At 36.2% G+C, this 12,500-nt stretch overlaps 6 non-coding genes across 6 annotated transcripts; 3 read left to right on the forward strand and 3 right to left on the reverse strand.

Annotated features, from left to right (window-relative positions):
• Positions 1-2,553: 2,553 nt before the first annotated feature.
• Trnav-aac lies at positions 2,554-2,626 on the reverse strand. The gene has a single exon. It is a non-coding gene; the product is annotated as a tRNA-Val (tRNA).
• A 1,088-nt stretch (positions 2,627-3,714) lies between these two features.
• Trnav-uac lies at positions 3,715-3,787 on the reverse strand. The gene has a single exon. It is a non-coding gene; the product is annotated as a tRNA-Val (tRNA).
• A 1,263-nt stretch (positions 3,788-5,050) lies between these two features.
• Trnav-aac lies at positions 5,051-5,123 on the forward strand. Its single transcript has one exon. It is a non-coding gene; the product is annotated as a tRNA-Val (tRNA).
• A 1,672-nt stretch (positions 5,124-6,795) lies between these two features.
• On the reverse strand, positions 6,796-6,868 carry Trnav-aac. The gene has a single exon. It is a non-coding gene; the product is annotated as a tRNA-Val (tRNA).
• Positions 6,869-8,149: 1,281 nt separating this feature from the next.
• On the forward strand, positions 8,150-8,222 carry Trnav-uac. The gene has a single exon. It is a non-coding gene; the product is annotated as a tRNA-Val (tRNA).
• Positions 8,223-9,308: 1,086 nt separating this feature from the next.
• On the forward strand, positions 9,309-9,381 carry Trnav-aac. Its single transcript has one exon. It is a non-coding gene; the product is annotated as a tRNA-Val (tRNA).
• Positions 9,382-12,500: the final 3,119 nt, after the last annotated feature.

Genomic DNA, 12,500 nt, shown 5'->3' on the forward strand with positions numbered 1-12,500 from the left:
GGAGGGGTTCTCTAATTGATTTGACACTAAATGTTGTATTTATGTATAATATTCTTTCATAAACAGAAGGCAAATTAAGTTCTGTTCTCATATTCACAATCCTTGTTGCTCTAGGGGCACCAAGAATGATCCTCATGGCTTCTTTTAGTACACTTTCTAGACTAGTCAACTCTGATTCCTTGAACAATACTAGGTGCAATGCATGGTAATCTATGACCGACCTTATGTATGACAAGTAAAAGAATCTCGCAATATTGACATTAATACCATGGTCTTTGCTGACAAGTGTCCTAAGTGGCTTCAGCCACTCCCACAGCTCTTCCTTCAGGTTTCTAATGAACTCTGAATCATTAACAATCACCCCGAGGTATTTGTATTGATGGCAGAGATCTAGCTACACGTCATTTATATGAAACCTTGGTAGAGGGATTATCTTTGGTTTAAGTGCCTTGTTTTTTTTTCATTTGAGATTATCAAGCCACACTCAGTAGCCCTAGCAGAAAATATATCTAGAATATCAATAACTATCGTAAAAATGTTGATTTTTTATAATGTATAAAACCTGACGAAAGAGAGAATCAAATGAAAATATAAGAAATTTATATCCTCCATCAAACAAAAACTTTAACACAAAATAACAAGATAAAATGAAATCCATATCCGAATGGAATACAAAAATCACTGCGAAGTAGTTGGTGTTGACCCTCCTCACGCAAAGCATTAAGGGAAACCATTAATGTGTATTTCGTAATGGACTCTTGGGACAAATAATCACCATGCCAGTCATCTGCGTGTGGACTTCGCTTAAGTTTGGCGCGTGATGAAGTTAGAGTGTATTATTATTATTACTAGTAGTAGAATAATTATCTTTATGAGGATCATTTCTATCATTAGTATTACTAATACTGATAAAAATATTCCTTTAGCATTAGCATAGTCACCATCACCGAGGTGGATCAATGACCCAATTCTGGCAAAGGAATATATACGGGTTCAGGAGCTTGCTAATTGCTATAAAGATAATAAGACGACAGATAATCTTCTGCAGTTTATGAAAGCCACCAAGGAATTCAGAGATTTAAAAACTCAGATTCGTAGTAAATACTGGGAACAATTTCTGCAAAGTATCAATAGTCAAACTTCTATAGCTGACGTATGGAGAAAAATTAATTGACTGACAGGTAAAGCCCTCACAACACCGCAGTTCCACAGTCCACAGGAACAGGCTAATATGCTGCTAGAGCAGTGGGCAGGAAATTCTCAAGTACACTCACTTCCACAAGGGATAAAAAATCAGCTCAACAAGTCGAAAATAGATAGAAATTTCAATATAGCAATAGCATGTGCTGCTACTGACCCCTCCGACTTTGTCGAAATAACCGAGTGGGAACTGAGCAATGCCCTTCTGAAAGGTAAGGCAACCGCCCCTGGCGAGGACGGCATTACTTACAGCGTCCTTCGTCACATTGCTCAGGTACCAGGCAACCCACATTTACATCTGTATAGACTCAGCCTATCACAAGGAATCCTCCCAAGCTCCTGGACTAAAAGCTTAATCATTCCTATACCCAAACCCAATACTGATAAATACAGACCCATCTCCTTGACCTCCTGTCTGTGCAAAGTACTTGAGAGAATAATTCTGAACAGGCTCATGTATCGCATAAATGCTAAGTTATCCTCCAGACTGTATGGATTTCTCCCAGGGCGTAGCAGTCAGCACTGTTTTGCAGAGTACTTAACAAACTCAAACCCAGGCATGCAAACCGTATTTCTTGATCTTAAATCTGCTTTTGATATTGCAAACAGGGAAATTATCCTTGAGCAGCTAGCTAGCTTTGGTATTCAGGGAAAACTGTTAACATGGATTCAAATGTATCTGTCGAATCGATCGGCTCAGGTTCTCTTCAGGGGCATTAAAAGTACTCATACAAAAGTATTTGAACTCGGCACACCTCAGGGAGGCGTACTTAGTCCCATGCTATTTAATATCCTAGTGCATAGATTACTGGGCGATATACCACTTGCAGGCAATGATTCCATTATTTGCTATGCCGATGACATTTGTATTAAATCCTCATCCGAGGAGAGAATGCAAGAGCTTCTAGATATACTTTCTGCAAGGGCTACTGAGTGTGGCTTGATAATTTCATCTGAAAAAACAAAGGCACTTAACCCACAGACAATTCCTCTGCCAAGGTTTCATATAGATGACGTTGAGCTAGATCTCTGCCATCAATACAAATACCTTGGGGTGATTGTTAATGATTCAGAGTTCATTAGAAACCTGAAGAAAAGGCTGTGGGAGCGGCTGAAGCCACTTAAGACACTTGTCGGCAAAGACCATGGTATTAATGTCAATATTGCGAGAATCTTTTACTTGTCATACATAAGGTCGGTCATAGATTACCATGCGTTGCACCTAGTATTGTTCAAGGAATCAGAGTTGACTAGTCTAGAAAGTGTCCAAAATGAAGCCATTTGCAATTCTAAACTGTGGATACGGTGCCCGTAGACTTCTGCGCTCGGATATAAGGTAAACTTTTCACAGTTTGTGCTCACCAGGGCTCGAACCTGGGACCTTCTGTGTGTTAGACAGATGTGATAACCACTACACCATGAGCACATAATGTTAATGTTGAAAAGTATCCCTATATAATCATATCTCTAATAACCTGAGGGAAGATCTTGCACATACAAAATGACAACCATTGTTGAAGTACTAGAAATCCCCAATGCACACAGAAATCTAAAAGAACTAATAATTTCCATAAATCCCACAGCGTCATTAGTAACACACACAGCACACACAGTCACACACATACACAAACACACAATACATACACACACACACACACACATATATACATATATACCCAAACATATTTAGAAATATATATACAAACATACATACTTATATATATGTTCATGTATATATATACCTACATATTCATTTATATATAGAGAGAGATATGGGTATCCAAATATATATATATACATATATACCCAAATATATTTAGAAATATATATACAAACATACATACTTATATATATGTTCATGTATACATATATATACCTACATATACACACACACACATACACACACACACACACATATATATATATGTATATATACGTTTATATGCACACATACACATTTAAATATCAATGTATTTATCAACATATTAATTGATTTATACCGCATAGAAAGGGTAGCAGGAACTGCAAGCACAATAATGTATCACTACAAAATGGGATCACTCTGATAAAGTTGCTCACACCAGGGCTCGAACCTATGCTATTTTTATGTATATAAAGATGAAATATATATATACATACACACATATATATATATATATATATATATATATATATATATATATATATATATATATATATATATATATATATATAAGCTATGCGTGTCTGTGTAAGCATGTACACACATACGCGACAGAACTGTTATTTCTATGAAGAATGCTATCATGTGACAATACCTTGTATTAGTACAAGGGAACTACTTAACCCAATGTCAGCGTGTGACTAGACTACAATGCCATGCCCACTGTAATAGAACTTTATCGATTGTCTTTACACATAGATGGCTTTACAAGTGCTCTGTTTCCAAGGAGTCAGCTATTAGTCTTACCTATCTCATCAGAAATTGCAAACACAACAATGTATCACTGCAAAATGGGATCACTCTGATAAAGTTGCTCCCACCAGGGCTCGAACCTGGGACCTTCTGCGTGTAAAGCAGACGTGATAACCACTACACTATGAGAGCCCTCTATTGAGAGAGCGAAACATGAACTAAGAGAGATATCATATATATGTTTACACACATATAGACCCCCCCCCCCCCCGAAAAAAATATAAACACACACAATTCACAGTAATAGTTACAGTTATCCTTATTATTTATTGCATTATTACCTTTATTACCATTACCATCACTTGTAAGAAAGACTATGGTCTTAATGAAAAGATGAAATATATATATATATATATATATATATATATATATATATATATATGTGTGTGTGTGTGTACGTGTGTGTGTGTGTGTGTACGTGTGTGTGTGTGTGTGTGTGTGTGTGTGTGTGTATATGTATGCAAATATATATTCTCCATTTTCATTCTCGTTTTCATCAAAGAATACAAGGGTGAGCTATCCGTATTTGCATGAAGGATATTGCTGTAAACTTTTAAGGATGGAGATGAAGATGATAATAGTATGAACTGAAGATGAAGATGATTATGATGATGGTGACGATAATAATAGTGATAATGATAATGATGATGATTGCGATGGCGATGATGGTGGAGATGAAGATAATGACAATGTTAATATTAAAGGAATGATTTCATCAGTATTAGTGATACTAATGATAAAAATGATCCTGATAATAATTACATTACTACTACTAATGATTATACACTCTAACTTTATCATCACACGCCACCCTTAAGCGAATTACACAAAAATGACGGGCATGGTGATTATATGTCCCAAGAGTCCATTACGAAATACACATTAATGGTTTCCCTTAATGCTTTGCGTGAGGACAGTCAACACCAACTACTTCGCAGTGATATTTGTATTCCATTCGATACTATTCTGATATTTTAATGGATATGCGTTTCATTTTATCTTCAAGTTCTTTTCATTTGTCTTGTCATTTTGTTAAAGTTTTTGTTTGATGGAGGATATATATTTCTTATATTTTTATTTAATTATCTCTTTCGTCAGGTTTTATACATTATAAAAAATCAACAGTTTTACGATAATTATTGACGATAATATGATCATAATCATAATCAAGCTAACGGTAATGACAGCAATTATCGTTATTATTTTCATGATTAACAATTATGAAATAATAATAATAATGCCAACAGCAATGACATCAATAACGATCACCATCACATAAGTGCTGTAATAGTTATCATAATATTATCATTATTATTATTATTTGTAAAAGTGACTATAGTATTAATGAAAATCACTAAAGTTCTTCAGGAAATGATATTTCAAAGAAGAATACAGGTGTTCATGGTGTAGTGGTTATCACATCTGTCTAACACACAGAAGGTCCCAGGTTCGAGCCCTGGTGAGCACAGATTTTTAACCGTCAAAAATATACCTTAATCAAAAAACCTTTTTTTATCCCCAGATTGTATGGATTTCTCCCAGGGTGTAGCAGTCAGCACTGTTTTGCAGAGTACTTAACAAACTCAAACCCAGGCATGCAAACCGTATTTCTTGATCTTAAATCTGCTTTTGATATTGCAAACAGGGAAATGATCCTTGAGCAACTAGCTAGTTTTGGTATTCAGGGAAATCTATTAACATGGATTCAAATGCATCTATCGAATCGATCGGCTCAGGTTCTCTTCAGGGGCATTAAGAGTACTCATACAAAAGTATTTCAACTCGGCACACCTCAGGGAGGCGTACTAAATCCCATGCTATTTAATATCCTAATGCATAGATTACTGGGCGATATACCACTTGCAGGCAATGACTCTATTATTTGCTATGCCGATGACATTTGTATTAAATCCTCATCCGAGGAGAGAATGCAAGATATTCTAGATATACTTTCTGCAAGGGCTACTGAGTGTGGCTTGATAATCTCATCTGAAAAAAACAAGGCACTTAACCCAAAGATAATCCCTCTGCCAAGGTTTCATATAAATGACGTTGAGCAAGATCTCTGCCATCAATACAAATGGGGTGATTGTTAATGATTCAGAGTTCATTAGAAACCTGAAGAAAAGGCTGTGGGAGCGGCTGAAGCCACTTAGGACACTTGTCGGCAAAGACCATGGTATTAATATCAATATTGCGAGACTCTTTTACTGGTTCTCTAATTGATTTGACACTAAATGTTGTATTTATGTATAATATTCTCTCATAAACAGAAGGCAAATTAAGTTCTGTTCTCATATTCACAATCCTTGTTGTTCTAGGGGAACCAAGAATGATCCTCATGGCTTCATTTTGTACACTTTCTAGACCAGTCAACTCTGATTCCTTGAACAATACTAGGTGCGATGCATGGTAATCTATGACCGACCTTATGTATGACAAGTAAAAGAGTCTCGCAATATTGATATTAATACCATGGTCTTTCTTCAGGTTTCTAATGAACTCTGAATCATTAACAATCACCTCATTTGTATTGATGGCAGAGATCTTGCTCAACGTCATTTATATGAAACCTTGGCAGAGGGATTATCTATGGGTTAAGTGCCTTGTTTTTTTCAGATGAGATTATCAAGCCACACTCAGTAGCCCTTGCAGAAAGTATATCTAGAATATCTTGCATTCTCTCCTCGGATGAGGATTTAATACAAATGTCATCGGCATAGCAAATAATAGAGTCATTGCCTGCAAGTGGTATATCGCCCAGTAATCTATGCATTAGGATATTAAATAGCATGGGATTTAGTACGCCTCCCTGAGGTGTGCCGAGTTGAAATACTTTTGTATGAGTACTTTTAATGCCCCTGAAGAGAACCTGAGCCGATCGATTCGATAGATGCATTTGAATCCATGTTAATAGATTTCCCTGAATACCAAAGCTAGCTAGTTGCTCAAGGATCATTTCCCTGTTTGCAATATCAAAAGCAGATTTAAGATCAAGAAATACGGTTTGCATGCCTGGGTTTGAGTTTGTTAAGTACTCTGCAAAACAGTGCTGACTGCTGCACCCTGGGAGAAATCCATACAATCTGGGGATAAAAAAAGGTTTTTTGATTAAGGTATATTTTTGACGGTTAAAAATCTGTGCTCACCAGGGCTCGAACCTGGGACCTTCTGTGTGTTAGACAGATGTGATAACCACTACACCATGAACACCTGTATTCTTCTTTGAAATATCATTTCCTGAAGAACTTTAGTGATTTTCATTAATACTATAGTCACTTTTACAAATAATAATAATAATGATAATATTATGATAACTATTACAGCACTTATGTGATGGTGATCGTTATTGATGTCATTGCTGTTGGCATTATTATTATTATTTCATAATTGTTAATCATGAAAATAATAACGATAATTGCTGTCATTACCGTTAGCTTGATTATGATTATGATCATATTATCGTCAATAATTATCGTAAAACTGTTGATTTTTTATAATGTATAAAACCTGACGAAAGAGATAATTAAATAAAAATATAAGAAATATATATCCTCCATCAAACAAAAACTTTAACACAAAATGACAAGACAAATGAAAAGAACTTGAAGATAAAATGAAATGCATATCCATTAAAATATCAGAATAGTATCGAATGGAATACAAAAATCACTGCGAAGTAGTTGGTGTTGACTGTCCTCACACAAAGCATTAAGGGAAACTATTAATGTGTATTGCGTAATGGACACTTGGGACAGATAATAACCATGCCCGTCATTTTTGTGTAATTCGCTTAAGGGTGGCGTGTGATGATAAAGTTAGAGTGTATAATCATTAGTAGTAGTAATGTAATTATTATCAGGATCATTTTTATCATTAGTATCACTAATACTGATGAAATCATTCCTTTAATATTAACATTGTCATTATCTTCATCTCCACCATCATCGCCATCGCAATCATCATCATTATCATTATCACTATTATTATCGTCACCATCATCATAATCATCTTCATCTTCAGTTCATACTATTATCAACTTAATCTCCATCTCCATCTCCTTCCTTAAAAGTTTACAGCAATATTCTTCATGCAAATACGGATAGCTCACCCTTGTATTCTTTGATGAAAACGAGAATGAAAATGGAGAATATATATTTGCATACATATACACACACACACACACACACACACACACACACATACACACACACACGTACACACACACACACACACACGTACACACACACACATATATATATATATATATATATATATATATATATTTCATCTTTTCATTAAGACCATAGTCTTTCTTACAAGTGATGGTAATGGTAATAAAGGTAATAATGCAATAAATAATAAGGATAACTGTAACTATTACTGTGAATTGTGTGTGTTTATATTTTTTTCGGGGGGGGGGGGGGGGTCTATATGTGTGTAAACATATATATGATATCTCTCTTAGTTCATGTTTCGCTCTCTCAATAGAGGGCTCTCATAGTGTAGTGGTTATCACGTCTGCTTTACACGCAGAAGGTCCCAGGTTCGAGCCCTGGTGGGAGCAACTTTATCAGAGTGATCCCATTTTGCAGTGATACATTGTTGTGTTTGCAATTTCTGATGAGATAGGTAAGACTAATAGCTGACTCCTTGGAAACAGAGCACTTGTAAAGCCATCTATGTGTAAAGACAATCGATAAAGTTCTATTACAGTGGGCATGGCATTGTAGTCTAGTCACACGCTGACATTGGGTTAAGTAGTTCCCTTGTACTAATACAAGGTATTGTCACATGATAGCATTCTTCATAGAAATAACAGTTCTGTCGCGTATGTGTGTACATGCTTACACACACACGCATAGCTTATATATATATATATATATATATATATATATATATATATATATATATATATATATGTATATATATATATGTGTGTATGTATATATATATTTCATCTTTATATACATAAAAATAGCATAGGTTCGAGCCCTGGTGTGAGCAACTTTATCAGAGTGATCCCATTTTGTAGTGATACATTATTGTGCTTGCAGTTCCTGCTACCCTTTCTATGCGGTATAAATCAATTAATATGTTGATAAATACATTGATATTTAAATGTGTATGTGTGCATATAAACGTATATATACATATATATATATGTGTGTGTGTGTGTGTGTATGTGTGTGTGTATATGTAGGTATATATATGTATACATGAACATATATATAAGTATGTATGTTTGTATATATATTTCTAAATATATTTGGGTATATATGTATATATATATATATTTGGATACCCATATCTCTCTCTATATATAAATGAATATGTAGGTATATATATACATGAACATATATATAAGTATGTATGTTTGTATATATATTTCTAAATATGTTTGGGTATATATGTATATATGTGTGTGTGTGTGTGTGTGTATTGTGTGTTTGTGTATGTGTGTGACTGTGTGTGCTGTGTGTGTTACTAATGACGCTGTGGGATTTATGGAAATTATTAGTTCTTTTAGATTTCTGTGTGCATTGGGGATTTCTAGTACTTCAACAATGGTTGTCATTTTGCATGTGCAAGATCTTCCCTCAGGTTATTAGAGATATGATTATATAGGGATACTTTTCAACATTAACATTATGTGCTCATGGTGTAGTGGTTATCACATCTGTCTAACACACAGAAGGTCCCAGGTTCGAGCCCTGGTGAGCACAAACTGTGAAAAGTTTACCTTATATCCGAGCGCAGAAGTCTACGGGCACCGTATCCACAGTTTAGAATTGCAAATGGCTTCATTTTGGACACTTTCTAGACTAGTCAACTCTGATTCCTTGAACAATACTAGGTGCAACGCATGGTAATCTATGACCGACCTTATGTATGACAAGTAAAAGATTCTCGCAATATTGACATTAATACCATGGTCTTTGCCGACAAGTGTCTTAAGTGGCTTCAGCCGCTCCCACAGCCTTTTCTTCAGGTTTCTAATGAACTCTGAATCATTAACAATCACCCCAAGGTATTTGTATTGATGGCAGAGATCTAGCTCAACGTCATCTATATGAAACCTTGGCAGAGGAATTGTCTGTGGGTTAAGTGCCTTTGTTTTTTCAGATGAAATTATCAAGCCACACTCAGTAGCCCTTGCAGAAAGTATATCTAGAAGCTCTTGCATTCTCTCCTCGGATGAGGATTTAATACAAATGTCATCGGCATAGCAAATAATGGAATCATTGCCTGCAAGTGGTATATCGCCCAGTAATCTATGCACTAGGATATTAAATAGCATGGGACTAAGTACGCCTCCCTGAGGTGTGCCGAGTTCAAATACTTTTGTATGAGTACTTTTAATGCCCCTGAAGAGAACCTGAGCCGATCGATTCGACAGATACATTTGAATCCATGTTAACAGTTTTCCCTGAATACCAAAGCTAGCTAGCTGCTCAAGGATAATTTCCCTGTTTGCAATATCAAAAGCAGATTTAAGATCAAGAAATACGGTTTGCATGCCTGGGTTTGAGTTTGTTAAGTACTCTGCAAAACAGTGCTGACTGCTACGCCCTGGGAGAAATCCATACAGTCTGGAGGATAACTTAGCATTTATGCGATACATGAGCCTGTTCAGAATTATTCTCTCAAGTACTTTGCACAGACAGGAGGTCAAGGAGATGGGTCTGTATTTATCAGTATTGGGTTTGGGTATAGGAATGATTAAGCTTTTAGTCCAGGAGCTTGGGAGGATTCCTTGTGATAGGCTGAGTCTATACAGATGTAAATGTGGGTTGCCTGGTACCTGAGCAATGTGACGAAGGACGCTGTAAGTAATGCCGTCCTCGCCAGGGGCGGTTGCCTTACCTTTCAGAAGGGCATTGCTCAGTTCCCACTCGGTTATTTCGACAAAGTCGGAGGGGTCAGTAGCAGCACATGCTATTGCTATATTGAAATTTCTATCTATTTTCGACTTGTTGAGCTGATTTTTTATCCCTTGTGGAAGTGAGTGTACTTGAGAATTTCCTGCCCACTGCTCTAGCAGCATATTAGCCTGTTCCTGTGGACTGTGGAACTGCGGTGTTGTGAGGGCTTTACCTGTCAGTCAACTAATTTTTCTCCATACGTCAGCTATAGAAGTTTGACTATTGATACTTTGCAGAAATTGTTCCCAGTATTTACTACGAATCTGAGTTTTTAAATCTCTGAATTCCTTGGTGGCTTTCATAAACTGCAGAAGATTATCTGTCGTCTTATTATCTTTATAGCAATTAGCAAGCTCCTGAACCCGTATATATTCCTTTGCCAGAATTGGGTCATTGATCCACCTCGGTGATGGTGACTATGCTAATGCTAAAGGAATATTTTTATCAGTATTAGTAATACTAATGATAGAAATGATCCTCATAAAGATAATTATTCTACTACTACTAATAATAATAATACACTCTAACTTCATCACGCGCCAAACTTAAGCGAAGTCCACACGCAGATGACTGGCATGGTGATTATTTGTCCCAAGAGTCCATTACGAAATACACATTAATGGTTTCCCTTAATGCTTTGCGTGAGGACAGTCAACACCAACTACTTCGCAGTGATTTTTGTATTCCATTCGGATATGGATTTCATTTTATCTTGTTATTTTGTGTTAAAGTTTTTGTTTGATGGAGGATATAAATTTCTTATATTTTCATTTGATTCTCTCTTTCGTCAGGTTTTATACATTATAAAAAATCAACATTTTTACGATAGTTATTGATATTCTAGATATATTTTCTGCTAGGGCTACTGAGTGTGGCTTGATAATCTCAAATGAAAAAAAAACAAGGCACTTAAACCAAAGATAATCCCTCTACCAAGGTTTCATATAAATGACGTGTAGCTAGATCTCTGCCATCAATACAAATACCTCGGGGTGATTGTTAATGATTCAGAGTTCATTAGAAACCTGAAGGAAGAGCTGTGGGAGTGGCTGAAGCCACTTAGGACACTTGTCGGCAAAGACCATGGTATTAATGTCAATATTGCGAGATTCTTTTACTTGTCATACATAAGGTCGGCCATAGATTACCATGCATTGCACCTAGTATTGTTCAAGGAATCAGAGTTGACTAGTCTAGAAAGTGTACTAAAAGAAGCCATGAGGATCATTCTTGGTGCCCCTAGAGCAACAAGGATTGTGAATATGAGAACAGAACTTAATTTGCCTTCTGTTTATGAAAGAATATTATACATAAATACAACATTTAGTGTCAAATCAATTAGAGAACCCCTCCAAAGACAACTAAAACACAGAATAGAAGAGCTAACTTTGAATGACAACACCACGTGTAAACACTTAGCTCAGCTGAACATACCCATAACTAAGACCCTACATGGACGTTCTGTACCACCGTGGAAAATGTCGGACCTAAGTGTATATTATACAACTGCCCCCAAAAAAGACTGTCCCCCCTGCTTTACTTAAGCAGTATGCACTTGCAATTATAAATGAGCATCTAGACACTCTTTCCAATGCATATGAATGCTACACTGACGGATCCTTGCAGTCTGGGAGCAGAGCAGGATGCGCTTTTATTGTATATAAAAACAATAATTTGCACACCAGGATTGTAGGAGGGTTCATGACTGGGCTAGCACTATGCAATCGGAGTTGGCAGGAATACTCATGGCCACCGAATTTCTATTGAATCAAGGTTCAGGGGCGAGAAATATTGCAAATGACATCAGGATAAACGTGTATCGTGCAAAAGAACGAGGCCATAATATACGTTTCGTATGGATTCCATCGCATGTTGGAATCCCTAGGCATGACCATGCTGATCGCCTGGCAAAGTCAGCA

This window comes from Penaeus chinensis, chromosome 16 (genome assembly GCF_019202785.1).
Source record: "Penaeus chinensis breed Huanghai No. 1 chromosome 16, ASM1920278v2, whole genome shotgun sequence".
Taxonomy (NCBI): Eukaryota; Metazoa; Arthropoda; class Malacostraca; order Decapoda; family Penaeidae; genus Penaeus; species Penaeus chinensis.